The sequence below is a fragment of the Heterocephalus glaber genome, unplaced genomic scaffold (genome assembly GCF_053883595.1).
Source record: "Heterocephalus glaber isolate CG9 unplaced genomic scaffold, H.glaber_assembly_v1.0 deba00001509, whole genome shotgun sequence".
Lineage (NCBI taxonomy): Eukaryota > Metazoa > Chordata > Mammalia > Rodentia > Bathyergidae > Heterocephalus > Heterocephalus glaber.
The window spans coordinates 11,683,857-11,702,029 of record NW_028258325.1 but is presented as its reverse complement, the minus strand read 5'-3'; the positions used below and the strand labels follow the sequence as shown (position 1 = coordinate 11,702,029).

Below are 18,173 nucleotides of genomic sequence, written 5' to 3'. Positions count from 1 at the left end.
AGTAAAGTAGATATAAAACTTCATAATCTTATTAAAATCACATTTTAAAATAATTTCTGTGCATACATAAAAAAATTCCTTGAAAAAATGGCACAATATTAGTAATTTTTTTTCCTGGATAGAATTACTGTCAATCACCCCTTTGTTGTCTTTTGATTTTCTTAATTTTAAAAATCTATAATTTATACAGTTATAACTGCAAAACTGTTGCACAATTAAAAAACAGGTCAGTCCTGTAGTTTCATGTAAGTATAATAAAGTATAAGATAGATATATCTATGAGATTCCTGTGTTTTATTATCTGCAGTTTAAAGTGATTTCTTGCTTGATTCCTTTCTGTAACTCTTTTCTAGTGCTGGTGTAACTCCCCCAGGGAGAGGGACTTGGTACTTCCGGAGAAGATGCAGGTCAATAAAAGAGTGAGTATGAAGATTTCAGCATGAACTGACCCACAGAGTCATGTTCACTGTTAAGAGAAAACTTTCGGGTACCCTGGGATGGCAGCAAACCCCTGTGCTTCCAGAGCCTCACTTTGATTTCTGCCTATTCAGCCTCTGACTGTGAGTCTCGCTATGGGCACACAGACTATCTTCTGAGCTCCTTGAGGGCCTTCTATCATGTGTTACTCTGGGTAACAAGTGCATGACTATGACCTGGAACATTGAACTGAATATCATTAATCAGGTATTATAAAAATTTAATCAAAGGAATAAAAAAAGTATATAATTTTAAATGATAGTATTTTCACACAATTTTTGTTATTTCACACCAGAGACTAAATAAAGATCATTTTGATCTTCCATTTTTTATGCTTTGATAATTCTTCAGGAATTTGGAATTTCTGATCACATACAGATTTATTCTTCTATATTCAGGCATTCCATTTACTCAGACTTGAAGAGTGTCTGGCTTCCCTCTTACTAGTCTGCTAAACTCACTCATTATTCAATGTTCTGCTCAGTAGTAACCCACTTATTCAATCATTCCACGATCTTCTCAGACAATTAAATTACTTCTTTATCTATTGCTATTTATGTATTCTTTTTCGCTCCCTATGTCCTATGACATTGGAATTATTTGTATATCTTTCCTATTAAATGCATCTCCACTTGCTGTTATCCTTTATTCCAGTCAAGTTGACAGAGTTAACCATCCCACAGACTCACCCTGCAGATCTAGGACGGTCAGTCTCCATAATCACTTCAGCCAACTCCTCACAGTAAATGCCCCTATTGGTTCTTTTCTCCATGCAGAATCTAATACAGTTAGCAAACTAGAGTGCCAAGACCCAAGCTAGAGACTCACATTGCTTTGGTTCCAATCTGAGACCAAAGGCCTGAAAACCAGAAAAGCTGATCCTTCATGTCTAGTCTAAAGTCCTGCAGGCTTGAGATCCCAGAAAACTATGTTTGATTTGAGGCTAAAGGCACACAAAAAGAAAAGCTCCTTTACTTAAGTGTAGGTCAGCATTTTTTGTTTGATTTCGGCTCTCAGCTGATTGGGTGAGGCTCATTCGTATTAGAGAGGACAGTTTACCCGGTCAACCAGTTCCTAGGTGAATCAAAACCAGAAACACCGTCACAGACACAACCAGAATATATTTGACAGATTGACACATTAAGCTAATCACAAGTCCACCCCTTGTCAACTTAGCATCACATGGATCTGTTGAAACCATGCTTAATTTCCAAATAAGTGGAATAACAAGGCCAGTATTCTGCCAGAGATTATGCAACTATCCTGTGAGTAATTGGAAATATACTACATCTTTCCCAAGAAAGTAGAACCCTTGAGTGATGTTTACTGTTTTCCTTGGTATCTCATAAATATTGTGATGTAAAGTTAACAGTACTTAAATACCATTATATACAGCAGTCAATGGAGATTATATTACATGATAAAAGAGAGGAAGAATAGATACTTAATGTACATATTCACATACAGATGTAACCATTACAAAATAAGGAGTTACTCATGACAATTAGTCTTCATTTTTATAACTAGACACATGGTTACAGCTGGTTCTTATAACTCCCCACCACCCATTCTATATTCCCCTTGTCTTTAGCAAACACCTCAACTAGTCGTGGTTCTTTACATAGTGATGGGATTGAAACCTTCATTGCTGAAATATCTGGGCTATTAGTAGTTTTACCTGGATTAGATTACCATAATTTTTATTGACCATAATCACAGGAGATTGTAGTATTGAGAGATGCCCTCGAGAATCTCCTGCACTCTAGCCATACTCTTCCTTAATTCCATTGTTGGGTAAGCAGCTCAATTTCCCCTTGATAGTCAGGATCAGTCACTCTATCAGTACAGCAACTGCCTTCTTTGTCTGTTGATTAAGAGGCATTAAAGAGCTCAATGTGGCCAGATGGTGGTCTTGAGTTCTACTTCAGTGGACTCATTATTGTGTGTCCTGAAGAATTCCTTCAGCAGAGTACAAAATAAAGAACAGGAAGCAAACATTTTGCTAGTATGTCACTGTGGATAATGTGAGTGCTGACATTCTCTTTTTTACACCTTCATTCCTGGATGCACAAATCCTGACTTTGGAGTTACAGTACCATATACTGAACATTGATTCAGAGGATACATAGCTTTCTTGAGAACCTTGCCCCAGCCCCATAAAATATTGGGGCTGAACCCAGCTCTCCAAAAGACCATTCTAACCTTCCACCAAGCCACCTACTTCAGTGGAGTAGGAAACATAGTAAGAACAGTGGATTCCATGAACATGGGCTGGCTGAACCACTTTTTCTTTTTGCTGTGGAACCCCTTGATCAGAAGAAACAAAGTATAGAAAGCCATGATGATGGGCAAGACATTTTGTAAGTCCCTGAATATTAATTTTTGGCAGCAGCATTTAATTCAGGGAAGGCAAATCTTCATACAGAGAAATACCTATACCAGTGATGGCAAACCTTTTAAAGACGAGCGCCCAAACTGCAACCCAAAGCCCACTTATTTATTACAAAGTACCAACACTGCAATTAAACTTGAATACTGAAGTTTTAGTTTAGAAAAAAACCCTCATACATTAACATCTTTTGTCTTAAAAGTAAACAACATACATGCCATAGCTTTGCCACCACTGATCATACCAACAACAAAACAAAACACCAAAAAACCCCCCAAACAACAACAACAACAACAAAAAGCACTCCTTTCATGATAGAAATTGTCCAAGTAATTAACTAGTGACCAAGTAGCTGGCTGATCCCCCTAGGGGATGCTGCCACACCAAAGACTCATTGTTGATTTCTGCTGCTGACAGGGCACTGAGCAGTGATTGTAGCTGAGTTGGCCTTGGGGGTGGAGAGACATGTTGCTGAGGCCAGGCATAACCTCCATCCCTGCCACCATAGCCACTTTGGTTATGATCACATTTCAGATAAGGGCAGAGTTGGCTGGAGAAAGAGGCTGACTGGTGTCCAGAGTCAGGAGTCGTCCTGTTCTATGACTATTAATACGTTCCTCTTCTGAGGTGAGCTTTTGATGGACATTCACATGAGACACAAATATCCAGTATTTTTTGCCCACTCAGAGAGGTCTAGCCTCAAATTTACTTGTCACCAGTTGGCCAATCTTGTTCTTTTCAAACTCCTATTTCAGCCAGACCTTTGGGCAAAGCCAATGAATTGGTATATAAACCTATATCTAGTCATTTCTTCTTCTGAGCCGAGTGAAAAACACATTTGGTGCTTGAAGTTTTGCTCACTGGAAGAATTCCCCATCACTACTCTCCTTCAGGGGTGTAACAGAGAGGGTTTGTAGTGATGTAGCTGCCTACATTTGCTGATACTTCCATGTCATGCAGAAGCATCTACAAACAGCCTGAATATTTTCTTTCTCTATAAACTGATGGTAGAGAATTTTTCATGAAACCATAGGTGCAGGCTGGAAGAGAGAAGGCAGTGTAGCAGGAGTGGGGACAATCATGAACATTTAAACTACTTCGTTTAACTTTTTGTTCTTTTCAATTAACATTCATTGTACATACTCAAGGTAGACAATGATATATATATATATATATATATATATGTAGTGTAGTGATCAAATTTGAGTAATTGGGTGTCGTTTTTGGTTACAGGACAGGCAGATACAGTATTTTATCCTTCCCTTTAGAAGGGATATCCCTATATGCTCCATATCCCAGAGCCCCTGAAATTTCATGGAGGTAGAAAGAGACAGTTTTAAATTTTGCGGGCAGATTTATTTCACATCTCCTGGCATACTAATGCTTTAACAATAAATCTAGAGTAGTTGCTATTTCTTATTCACAAGGTCCAATCAGTGTAATGGACCAGTAGGATATATTCTGGAAGACAAAGGCAATCATGAGACCTATAAACTAAATTGTGACATAGAGCTGGATGGAGTGTTAAGTTATCCTTGTATCAGGACAGTGAAAGTGTACTGCTATCCTTGACAGTGGAAAGAAAGCTGCTTCTGATAGCTTTTATTAATAGTTACTAGAAAAATATTTCATTTGCCAGGTCAATAGTTGCATACCAAGTCCAGGGGAATGTGTCAGTTTGCTCAGTGAAACCACATCTGCTTCAGTGGGTTCAGTAGGAGTCATCACCTCTTTAAGTTTATGATAATCCACTGTCATTTTCCAAGATTTCATCTGTCTTCTGTGCACACCAAAAACGTGAGTTCAGTGGGGATGTGGTGAGAGTCAGTACCCCTGCAACTTTCGACCCATTGATGGCAGCACCAACCTCTGCCATCCCTCCAAGAATGTGCCATTGCTTTTGGTTTACCATTATACTAAGTAAAGGCAGATCCAGTGGCCTCCATTTGGACTTTTCCACCATAATAGTGCTCACCCTATAGGTCAGGAAACCAATATACTAGCTGTAAAGTTTTTCTGTTTCATTAATATATTCTGGAACTGGGAAAATAATCACCCAGTAATCATTAGAGCCACTGTGAGATGAATCTGAGCTAAAACTGGATCACCTGATTTCCATAAATCCCTTTTCTAATTGGTGGACTACAACACAGATTGCATTTCCTAGAATCAGTGTCATATGAGAACCAGGGTCTAACATCACTGAAAGGCATGATTATTTCCTTTCTTCAATGCCAGTGTCCAAAAGGACATTGGTTCTTTTGGAGAAGACTGGGAAAAAGATTAATTTTTGGCAGTATACTGGGGTTGTTTCTTTCTCAAGGGGCCCTGGCCTTTCTTTGAACTAATTGAGAAGCCATTACTCTGTTTTTATGATTCAGTTAGACTTTTGTTCACTTAATCTAGAAATTTTCTGTTGAAACACATCAAATAAATATTGGGTAAGCTCCACATATATTTCACTTCTAAAAACATGATGGTCACATGCCAGCATCATCAGCCTTACTAATTGAGACTATTTCTATGGCTACTTTGACTTCTGTCCATTACAGTAATTGAGCCCACCTGGCCTTTGGTGGTTGAGTGCTGCCACTTAAGCCCTGCCACCCCAGGATCCAATAATTCCTAATTCAGTGGCTGCTATTCCCACCATAAGGTATACGCTACAGAGAAGAGCAAACACAGAATTCTTCAAAGATGGTAGGTCTACTTTTGTTTATTTATTCCTCATTTCAGTGGAAAGTGTATATTGTGGCCTCTTCCCAGGTGCATAGGTAGACTTTAAATGACAAATCCACTCCAACATTCCATCTCCCTAAATATTTGAAACTCTTCTTTTATGTTAACTCAAGATAGACCTGGCTTTTCTACCAGCTAGGTCTTTTTGCTCAGTATGGGCCACTTTTTGGTTCATGTTTCAACCAACCAATCCACTAACCAACTAACCAGTTGCCTTTCTAATTCTCCCAGCTACACCATTAAATGCTGAATCTTGCTTAGTCTGAATCAATAAATTTGACCTGACTCAAGTACAAACAGACTTCCTTTCGACCTTATTTCACAGTCTTAATATCCATTCTACAGCTCTTCTCTGGATTTCTCTGTCTCTATAAGTTAGAAAATTCAGTTAGTTTTTCAAGAATATAAAGCATCTCTCATGGGTCAAATTTTATAGCTCACCTTCAGAGGCCCATGGGGTCCTTAGTCTAGTGATAGGTCTCTAAGCAAAGAGCAGTGATGGGTGGGTCCGTGGGTACTTAGCATTGCCTTAGGAGAGACCATTACAGGCTTATCTGGCAAGAGAGGGTTAATTAAATTAAATATCACAGTCCCCAACACTTGCCCAGGACCTGATGTTTTGTGATGACAACAAAGCTGAACTAAGTATACAGGTCATTGTATATACAAGATACTGATTCATTTTGAAATTACATCGTATCTGAAGACATAGCTCACGGCAGGCTACATGTTTGAGAATGTTTGATACACATCAATAAATGCATTTCCATCTAGTTTGTCATGTGCTAAGTATCAAATACTGTTTGGGTGTTAGTTTGGGTGTTAGTTATGCATAGGGTTGAGCATGTCTTTCCAGTGAGTGATCAAAGAAAACATTGAGATCTAGGTTGAGAATCAAGGAGCATTTTCTCTCAAGGAAGCTCCCCCAATGCCGTCCCAAGCTCCTAGGGCAGAGAAGGTGAGCCAGTCCCAGCACCCAGAAGGAAGCTCCCCCGCCACCATCCCAAGCTCCTAGGGCAGAGAAGCTGAGCTGGTCCCAGCACCCAGAAGGAAGCTCCCCTGCTGCAATCCCAAGCTTCTAGGGCAGAGAAGCTAAACCCTGTGGGCGCCAGAAGCACCCCCCACCGCGTGGAAATGAGAAGGCACATAAACAAGCCTCAAAAATGGACTTCTGGATCACCTACAGCAACCCCAAAGGGAAACGAGATGGAACAATCTGATACTCAACCACCTGGACCCTCTGAACTGGCAACAAAAGAGGATCTGGGAAAAATGAAATCAGAAATAATTACACAGATAACAGCAAAGATTTTGCTCATGGTGCAAGACATGATTAATAAATCTAGAGAGGACACAGATTAAAAAAAATAGAGGATCTGAGGAACATGATGGAATCTCAATATAGGAAACAAATGGAATCCATAAAACAGATGCAAACAGATTTCCAGGAGATAAAAAACTCCATCAATTGGGGATTTAGCTCAGTGGTTCCAGCACTTGCCTCACAAGCGTGAGGTCCCAAGTTCAATCCCTGGTACCAAAAAACAAAAAAAAACTCCACCAAAGTCTGCATACCAGAATGAACCAATGCAAGGATAGAATTTCACATATAGAAGATAAGATTGCAATTAGTGAGAAGGAAAAGAAAAATTGCTCTAAAATTGTAAGGGAACATGAGAAATCAATCCAGCAGCTGCTAGACGATGCAAAGAAGAATGCCATAAGACTGATTGGAGTCAATGAAGAAAGAGGGGAGAGTGCAGATAACATAAAAAAACTTCACAGAAGTAATGGCAGAAAACTTCCCAAGGAGGGGAAAAGAACTTGACATGCAGATAAGTGATATAGCACTCCAGCTAGCCTTAATAAAAAAAAATCTACACATAGGCATATAATAGTTAGGATTCCAGAAATCCAACAGAAGAACAAAATTCTACAAGCAGTGAGAGAAAAGAAACAAATCACATACAAAGGAAAGCCCATCAGAATCACAGCGGACTTCTCAATGCAAACCCTCAAGGCAAGAAGAGCTTGGAGTGATGTATTTCAAGCCCTAAAGGAAAATAGCCTCCAACCCAGATTGATGTACCCTGCAAAACTATCTTTCAAAATTGATAGAGAAATAAGATACTTTCATGATAAAGAGCACCTCAGGAACTTCAGAAATATCAAACTGGCACTTCAAAAAATTTTAGGCAATACCCTAGGAAAAGACAATGAGGATCACAACCCCAGGAAACCCACCAGAATGAATCCATTGGGCATGACAAATTAAAAGCAAAGGGGGAGAATCCAGCAAAAAGAAAAAGTCATGACAAAGCTTTTAAAACTTTTAACTTCATCTCCCTAATGAGTGTATAATTCAATCTTGTTATTGTACTGATTAGTATTTTTCTGATTCTAGAGTTGCACACCTTTCCTTGTGCTGTACTGGCTATTTATCATCTTCTTATTTCTACTTTTTAATTGGGTTGTCTATTAAAGAGCTCTAAGAATTCTTTATATATTCTGCTCATAGGTTATATGCATTGTAAATATGGTCTGTTTAAGGACTACTTTTCATTTTAATGATGTCATTTAAAGTTCTAAATTTGGATGGAATCTCATTTATCAATTTTTTCTTTTATACATCATGTCTTTTGTATCCTAGGTAATTCTTGCCTACCCTAAATTCATAAACATTTTCCCTTATAATTTCTTCGTAAAGTTTTATACTTTCAGGCTTTCATATTTAGGTTCATAGATCCCTTCAAGTTACTTTCATGTATAGAAATAAAGAGTTGAGGTTAATTTTTTATATACGGATACCAGGTGTTCTAGTGCCGTTTGCTGAATACACTATCTCTTCCTCAGCTCTTGAATTGAGTTTATATTCTATAAAATGCTAACATTAAATAATCTTTCAAAACTCAGTGGACCATATATGTGTGGTTCTATTTCTACATTCTCTGTTTTATTCCAGTGATCTATAGGTCTTTCCTTACACCAACACTGCCTTGATTACTGTAGCTTTAGAAGAAGTCTTAAAATTAGGTACTAAACGTCTTCCAACACTGTTTTTTGTTTTGTTTTTTTTTAACTTTTCTAGGTCCTTTGTACTCCTACATAACTTTTAAATTTCAATATCCAATTCTTCATTTATAGCAAGTATACACAGACCTGAATTTTTATATATACCTTGTGTTTTCTAATCCTGCTAAATTCAAATACAAGTTCTAGGGGCTCCTAGAGATTTCTTAGTATTTTCTCTGTAGATGATCATTTCATCTACATATAAAGATTTTGCTTCTACCCTGCCAATCCTATCCTAATTGTGTCACTTTATTGCCAGACTATTTTGGTGGGGCCTAGGTTTCAAAGTTTAATGGACAAATAAAGAGTAAGCATAGCTGCCCTTGTTCCCCACCTTAAGGAGAAACCATTGTATCTTTTCCATTCATAGAAGGCATTTTTGCTGGAAGTATGGAGTACATGTCTTTGATCTGTTGAGAAGTTTCTGTTCTACTTCTTGTCTCCTGATAGCTTTTACCATGAACAGCTGTAGAATTTAGTCCAATACTTTTTCTCCAGCTAGTGACAGGATCATATGGCTTTTTCCTTTCCTCTGTTAAAATGATGAATTTTGGGGGTGGATCTTCCTTCCAAAGCTGAACCAACACTGCCATCCCCATAACAAAACCACTTTCTACATCCTGCCAGATCTGACTTCTAATAGTTTGTTTTGTTAAACAAATTTCTATCTATGTTCATACCTTTTTCTTCTATTATCTTTATCCAGTTTTAGGATTAGCACAATGTTGAGTTCCTAAAATGAGGGGAGAAGTGTTCCTTCCTTTTTCTGCTTTAAATGTTTGATATAATTTATCAGTTAAAATGTATATGAGCCTGCTGTTGTCATATAGGTAGGTTTTCAAGCTAGGAATATACTTTCTTTAATAGGTGCTATTCAAATTTTATATTTCCTCCAGAATTAGTTTCATTAATTTGTCTTCCAAGGTACTTCTTAGAAGTTGTCAAATTTATTTCAAAGCAGATTTTTGAAATGTGCTTTCTATATCCTTTTAAATTCTGTAAAATCTATGGTAATGTCTCCTAGATCTTGACATTGTAATTTAAAAAATGTATAATTGATATTGTGTAACAGGAAGAAAAGGTCTAAAGGAGTAGGGGAAGTGGGAGGGGTAGGGGAAAGCAAAAAAGGGAAAAGAAAAAATAATGAGGAAAGGAAAAAAATAGAAACAAAATTTTTGCAAATAGGGAAGGGTGGAGGGGATGAAGGGAGGGCAGGGGAAGGGGAAAAAAAAAAGAACCAAGATACTCATGTAATGGTACAAGATCCCAATGATGAATGTAACTGTATTTTATACCAAAAATGTGCCAATAAACTTAGTGGGGAAAAAAAAAGACTCTTGCCCATCTAATCTAATCATTCTTTTGTATCCTGGAATTTGAAAAAAAAAAAAAAGAATGGAGCATTTTCTCAAGAAATAACATTTATGACCAGTGCCAAGTGACAAATGCCAGGTATTTGTGGTCATATTATTTACAATTGTGGAAAATTAGAAAACAGCTAGGGATCTGTCAGCTATGTACTATACATCTGTGTCATGGACACTCTTCTCATGTCTCCTGGGGAGGTGGTGGTGTGCAAGGGGTGGAGTCCCCTCACATGGTCACAGAGGAGCTGCTGGGCCCCTCCATATTTGCATTGAAGAAAATCCAGTGTGTTTCACCTTTTCCTTCATATTTTAAGTACTGTGTCAGTTTCCTTCAGTCATATGTATCATGCTTGCCAACCTAAAATCTGATGTAAAAATTAAAAGCTATTGGGACTATATCCACAAAATTCATATATAGGATAATTTGGCAACATATAACAAAAGCTTTAAAAATTATCCTTTATCTGGAAATGATTTTCCTTTTAGCATTTTTGTTGTGGACACTTGTAGATGTACAAGAAGATATAAGAATATTCGTTCAAGGATTACTGTATTTGAGAAAAAGTGGAAGGAATGCAAATACCAACTGCAGAGAACAGTCAGATCAGTAAGGCTGGTTCACAGCAGGAAACCAGCCACCTCTCTTAAAAACGATGTGTAGAAAACTATGTAGTAGCAATTCACTTGGAAAACAAAGCAGACATAAGCAAGAAGTGGACTGATAAAAGCAATGGAGAAATGATAAGTCCCCAGCACACCATCATGACAGTAAGTACAGCTTTCGGGAACATAGTAGTTTCTTCGTTACCTCAGCTATTAAATTCTTCAAAGGCAATGGCGAATGACAGGTGGAAACCTGGGCACTTCTGGAAAATGTACCATTATGTACAGTTATTTTCCAAAATAAATTGTTCCATCTTGGATTAGAGTAGGACTTTTATGAAAGAAAAGCATACACACACTTCAGATGTCAGCCCCAATAATAAAGAGACTCAAAAGTCAATTCCGAGCAGGCATGGGCCAGGGAAGGCTGGGGTTCCTTTGTCCACAGTGGGTGTAAGTTGCGCCAGGGAAGTTTGTCCTTGGCAGGTTTTGGGAGACTGCAGCACACTGTCACTGTCTCAGCCTGCAGGTATCTGGAGGGTCGTGATGTAGGTGTCCAATCTGAAATTGGTCCTGTGGAACTCCAGGGGAGTGTGGGGAGAGGTGGGAAGCAAAGCTGGGGCAGACTTAAGGGGTGGGACTGGCTAACAATAAGGTTGAGGAAAACAGCCAAGGAGAAAGATGGTGAGATATCATGTGTGATCATTTTTGGTATGTTAGAACCAAATTTGCAACAGTCGGAAATTAGATACACAGACCGCCACTGACTCTTTTGTGAAATATTTGCCACCCACTTCATTTGGTGCAAGCACAGTTTAGTGGTGCTTCATGATGTGTGTGTGTGAAAGAGAGAGAGAGAGAGATTTGGGGAGAGGGCATCACCCCAAGGTTAATAAAATGCAGAGAACCTGCTGTCATGGATCTTACCTCGAGCACGCGAAGGTCTGGAATTGTGCATGACAGCTCTTCGTGCACAGAGGAAAACATATCCAGCTCAGCAGGGGTGTTTGAGGCTCCCAAGATATAATTTCATGTAAAGCACCAGATTTTACATTGGCATAGCGATTAGTATGCAATCAGTAAACGGTGCTTATTGTTATTATTATTAACTGTATTAGTACAGGCAAAGACTACAGTCCAAAACACTGTCTCTCTGAGTACAGTCAGCCTCTATCAGCAGCCCTGCACACGGGATCCACTTCCCTTCTCTCTTCATCTTCTAAGGCAGCTGCAACACAGTGAGAGTCATACAGTGAGTGTCTTGTTCGTCAGGCATTTGCCCCTCATGTTCTATAGGCTCCAAGTGCAGGCTGGACCACCCTCCCTCTGAAGGCTCAGTGAAGATCTTCCCTTTCCTCCTCCCAGCTCCTGGTGGCTTCTGGCAGCCTTTGGCATTTCTAGGCTGGGAGCACCATCACTGGGGTTTCTGCTTCCCTCTCCCAGTCTCGGGGTCTCTCCTTATATGGACTTGTAGGCCTATCCTTATCCAATATGACCTCATTTTTTATTCGACTGCAACCACAAAGACCCTATTTACAAATAAGCTCACACTCAGACGTGCCTGGTGTAAGGAATTGGGCGTATATTTTGGGGAGATTGCAATTCAGCACACTGTATCCACTCTCTGAGGACAGAACCCTGCCATTTCATCTGATCCCTAGACTTACAGGGGCCAACTCTGGTCTAAAATGGAAATATGGGCATGTGACATAGGACTGGCAATTCCCTTGGCCATAGAGATTGTCTCAGATGTCTCTGTCAGGCAGCGAGAATCTGAGATGAGATTTTTGTTCGAGCTCTGAATAAGAGACCTCTTTCTGCTGGGCTAAATTGAAGAATGTAATCCCAGCCCTACCCATAGTTACCACATGGACAGAGTCTGCTAGTGGGTGAGAAAGGCCTGCAGGGCAGCCACTGCATCCGACATAATCTGGGCACCTGGATCCCACTGTACCTGAATCTAGATGGTTCTGACTTTTCCAATTACATAAGCCAGTGAGTTCATTTCATTTCTTTGTTTGAGACATTTGGAGGAAATTTTCTTTAACTTTCCAACAAGACTCTTGAATGTTAACCATGGTCTTCATTCTTTCTTTTGTGTTTTCTGCCTTCATAAAAATGTGTTTCCTGTCTATGGAGCCATATACTAGAAAGGATCTGCCTGAGCAGCTCATAGGAGGGTGTGGGCCATCTTGTTTGGTTGAGAGCGTCAACAGGGACGAATCAGATTGCGCAGTTCAATTCCTATCCCACCAATTATTATCTGTGTGGCCTCAGGTGGGTTCCTCAGCCTCTCTGCCTATGTCTTCCTCTAGAAAAGGGGAACAGTAATAACATTGTTTTTTCTTATGAGATTACAATAAGAATTGAGTTCCTAATTATAAAGTGCTTAGAATAACACTAAGATTTGTAACAGCTATCTGTTACTACTGAGCAGAAAATATTCTTATTTCCCATATGAAATTAGTACTATTGTCTCCATTTTACACTTCAGAAACTAATGCTAATTGCAGTGATGTGACTTTAGCCAATTCACACCATGAGAAAGGGGCAGACTCGGATCAAAAACAGAAGTAGACTACGGAAGTCTCCTTGACAGCTCTGAGCGCTTTGGGGATATGAAACAGTTCTCAGTGTCAGAGGGCCTACGAGGGAAATGGCTGCTTCAGAGGGAATCCCTGACTATCAGATTTGCCGCTTTTTGGGGTCCAGTAGTAATTGTTACGTTTTAGATCTAGAATGTCCCCCAAAAGTGTCATATTCAGAGTTGGGACTTTTGGGCAGTGATTGGACCATGGAGGTGCTGTATTTATCAGTGGATTAATCCATTGATAATTCCTGTCCTGTTAGGAGGTGGGGCCTGGTTGGAGGGATGGATCATTGGAGAGCGGAGGTGGAGGGTATATTCCTGTTCCTTTCTTCTCTTCCTTTTCTGCTTCCTGGCTGCCTCGAGATGAGCAGCTTTTCTCCACCCGGCCCTTCTGCCGTGCTGTTTCTTCCTTGGAGCCAACCATGAACTAAGACTGTGAACCAAAATAAACCTCTCCTCCTTTAAGCTGTGGGTGTTGGGTATTTTGCCTCAGAGGCAGGAAAGTGGTTAATACCCTAATACCTGATATGTAATAAGCACTCAATAAATGCATTCTGCACGAATCAGTGAGTAAATAAATAAAAAGTTTTACACATCTCTGTTACATAGATAGCCTAGCCTGGAATTTGGGGGCATAGTTTTCTAGTTCTGCTCCTGAGATTCATCCTGCCAGGTTTTCATCCATTGATTTACAAGAATGTCTTGAGGTCCCACATGCACCCAGCCTCGTGTGAGATTCTCAGTGTACTTTGGTATGTAAAGCCAGCACGTGGGTGGCACTTGTGGAATTTACAGCCCCACCGTGGACACAAGCAGTGCACAAGTACATGGTAAACACAGGCATGGCTGCAAGGAACAATTAGAGTGGAGACCGAAGTAACAGGTTTCCAGGGTAGAAGGCAGTGGATCAGGGACAGGGCCTGGCGACTTAGATAACGTGCTATGCATGGCCTCTGCAGAGAGGCCACATCTCGGGATGAGGGCAACCTCAGGCTGCAAAGGAGTCAGACGGAGAGCTCTAGACTATAGAGGGGAAGGTTGACTGTGTCCCAGGGGAGAAGTGGCAGAAGTGCCCCAGGGAGTGGCGGAGACTGGGAGAAGAGAGGCATGGGTGTGGCTGAAAAGACCCCAAGGTGGGAAAAATTTCTGCATTTTCTTTGATTTTGTTTTTGGGGCTGTATTCCTGGCCCCTGCCATGGTGCTTAGTTCATATGAGCACTCAGTTTATGATTGTGCAGTGAAGGAAGCGTATGTTGCATGTCTGTAAGTCCTGTGATGGCAACGCCATGCCTTAGATGTCTTATTTATCTTTCTCCCTGCCATGTCTCACCCGCACCTCATGTATACCTATCACTCAAGTGTTTGTTGAATGAAACACGAAAGGAAAATGTAGGGTACAAAGCAGGTAAGAAAAGGCAGAGAGGGGAACTTTAACGGTGGCAAGAAAATGAGCTTTTGGAAGCAAAGAGAGCCCAGGAGAAGAAAGTGGAAGGGTACAGTTGGATAGAAGGAGGAAAAGAACTCAGATTCCTGGAGGGACTGGCAAAGTAAGTGGGAGTCAGAGTCTTGGACGGTGGAGGACATGGCACAGTGTGTTCTGTGGTGACACTGTGACAGGCAATGATTGCCAGGCCAGCTGCAGGACGCCAGGCAGGCAGGGATAAGGCCAAGGGCTGGAGGGCCCTGTGAGTTCCAAGAGATAAAAGTCAGAATTGATGATGAAATACTTTGCTTTTTAAACTGTAGAAAAGCGTTTCAGATCAAAGGAAAAATAAACATAACTAGATGAGGTCCTAGAATAAGAGAAGACTGCCTTTTAGGGGACCTTCAGTATCCGCATGGGGACTTTTGGAACTTATTCAGTATGCTACATGCAAAATAATATTTCAATGAGAATGGCTCCAGCTTTGGGGGAAATAGAACTGGAAGAGAGATTGGGCTTTTTCATGCTTTGTAGTATATAAACATTGTTTACTTGATGTTGATGTTGGAATCTTTTTTCTTTAGGGATCGAACTCGGGACCTTGCACTTGCAAAGCATGTGACAGAACCACTGGGCTACGTCCCCAGCCCCGATGTTGGAATCTTAAAGTAAGCATTCTGGGAGGCTGAAGCAGGAAGATTGCGAGTTTGAGCCCGGCCTGTGCAACTTAGCAATTTAGTGGGACGCCGTCTCAAAGTAAAAAATTTAAAAAGGGGCTGAGCATATAGGTCAGTGTGAAAGCGCTGGGTTGAACCCCCAGTACCACACAACAAAACAAAAATGAATACTTTGTTTCCCTCACTTCTCAGGCTCAGCCTTGCGCCCGAAGGTGACAAGTCACAGCTGGTCCCTCAAGAAGCAGGGAAGGAAGACAGGTGACAAAAGCAACAGGGAACCTGATGGTGCAAGGGGCTGAGCACCCACCAGTGTGGCTTCAGGGGCAGGCAGATTTGGGCCAGTAAGAAAAGTCACAAGGCCTCAGGAGAGGGGTCAGAGTGGGCCAAGGGGAAGTAGGCAGGCAAATAATGAAGTCCAAGTGATGCGAGCCTCTTCATTTTGTGGTCTCTCGGGACATTTAATTAGGTCCAGGTCTCTCAAGCAACCTGCTGACCACTGGCACAAAAGCAGAGGTCCTCGAAGCACAAAGATAGACCTGTGCTCCAACCAGCACAATGAGGAGACTCAGGAAGTTAGGCAAGGTTAGATTCCGAAAGTCCTCACCCAGATATTTAAGGTATCCTAAAAGCCAGCCTGCTTTTTAAGTTGAGGACCTCATTTGCTGCATAAACTTGGAAAACTTTCTTAGCCTCTCAAAACCTCAGTTTCCATATCTGTAAAATGGGGACAGTAATCAAATCAGACCTATTGATGTATTGTGAGATTAGCAGAGTATTTGTGCTGAGCACTCAGCGCCATGCCAGTCACACTGTGAGTACTTAACAAATGATAGTGATTATCACTTTGATATAGAAGTTCTCAAATAAGATAATATAGAAGGGACATTGTTGATCCAAAGAGGGAAAGGACTTTCTATGTTTTCCTTTTATTTATTTCCATGATAGTTTGCACTATAATTTGAAATGTTGTTCCCCAAAACTGACTTGCTCTTCTGTAAAGTTTGTGCCTTACCTCACCAGATGGCAAGGGGCAGGAAGGGAGGTAGCCTAGCTGCACATCAATCTTGTCTTCCCAGTGCTTTCTAGCAGCTAAGCAATTATCAGAGACCAGATAATCATAGTGTTGTTCTTGAATTTAGAAGAGGGGATTCAAATACATGCAGATGTGGTATCTCATTTGCAACAATCCGATGGGCCAGTTATTACAATGTCCTCCTTTAATGGAGGAAGCTCAATGGTTTGCTCAAGTTCATGAGGTAGATAAGTGGTGAGACCAAGGCTGAAATATTCTCTGGTCAGTGCTATGCTGTAGCCAGAGTCCTCATCCATTGCGAAGGGGTCGTCCATTGAAGAAAATAAACTGACAAATTAATAAAGGTTCATGCTGGGAAGAGACAATTTCTTTGGAGAGAAGGTTGAGTAGGACTTTGCAGGAAAACAAGGGACAAAAGTAAAAATGTGGTCCTGTGTGAAAAAAGAGATCGTAACCACAGGAGGAGTAAGTTTGGCAGATAAATAAATGAATGAGTGAACAAACAAATGCGTGAGTGTGTGTGTGTGTGTGTGTGTGTGTGTGTGTGTGTGTGGAGAGAGACGGACAGGGAAAGAGAGACACCGGTGTTCTCCAGCCTGTGTACCATGAACGTAAGGAACCTGGACATTTTTCTCCTGCTGAGAGGAGACACTAAAGGGCAAAGCATGGGACATGATCAGTTTACTTTGTCTACAATCAACATTCTGATTAAAATAAGAAGAGATTGCTGGAGGGTTTGAAGACAACTGCGAATATGTGAGCAGAAACCAGCTTGGAGACTCCTGAAATAACAGGGGTGGGAAATCATGGATGTGGATGAGGCATTATAAAGTTTCAGGTAGCTCTGATTTTGGAGCCTATAAGTATTCACAGCAAGATGTAGTTCCAGGCATACCTTGGAATGGTCTGCAAGAATGAATGAGAGCAAAACTTAGCTGAGTCAGACAGGGGCCCCTCTCCGGATGGACTTTTGAGCCTTTGGCATCTGATGCCTATTGGGCTGCACAGGCCTGCTCTGGAGTTACTCTGATTCTTATACTGAAAAGGCCATGTAAACACAAATGCAGGCAGACGCTAAACTCTTGGAAGTCTTTCATTTGGGAATTTAAGCATAAGGAACCGCTAGGTTTTGCAGTGGCTGCCATACCAAAACATAAATCATGCCAAACTTGTTTGAAATCCCATCTTTAGAAGGTTTTGTGTTTCGACAAACCTTGCATCCAATTTGGTCCAGCTTTTGGATTTGTAATGAAACCTGAAACCCAGCATGCTGGCCTACCTTGGTGTCTACAGGCACAAGTTCCCAGCAGCCTTAGTGTAATACCGCCCCTAATCTCATCCTGACATGACTGTGCTGAGCTGAGCTGCTGGAAGTTTGAGGTGGACTCGGCAAACATTTCTTGCAATTATGGAAAAGAGACTGATCAAGACAGCAGTTTGGGGGTATTTTTGTGCCTGAGTACTCTTCAGCGTGTAAATTGCAAAATTAGCAATACCACTGTATCCCTTGTTGGCTAGTGTCTTGGAGATACCCCAAGCCATGATTGGGGCAGAAAGTTAATTAATCTGCTTATTAAAAAGAAGAAATGTCTCATTTGCATGCATTTGCATTCAGGTCTTGCATTCATCATGCTTTTTGGTGGTCCTTGGCTTTCTCTCCTTAATACCACTGACCTAGCTAGTTGTCAGCTCAGTGCATTTGAATTTTCTGTGACTTGGCTTTGTTTAAGTGTCATATATCTGGTTGACATTGATTCCAGCAGAATTTGATTTTCTTATAGATCCCTTAATTCCACATAGAGA

General features: G+C 40.7%; 1 long non-coding RNA gene across 1 annotated transcript in view; it reads left to right on the top strand.

The window, feature by feature from the left end:
* The window catches only part of LOC110349664 (uncharacterized), a 79,845-nt gene extending 64,516 nt beyond the window's left edge, over window positions 1–15,329 (top strand). Inside the window, exons 3-4 of the long non-coding RNA XR_002395806.2 lie at window positions 354–419; window positions 15,245–15,329. This is a non-coding gene — a long non-coding RNA (uncharacterized LOC110349664). The remainder of the gene's footprint in view (window positions 1–353; window positions 420–15,244) is intronic.
* Window positions 15,330–18,173: the final 2,844 nt, after the last annotated feature.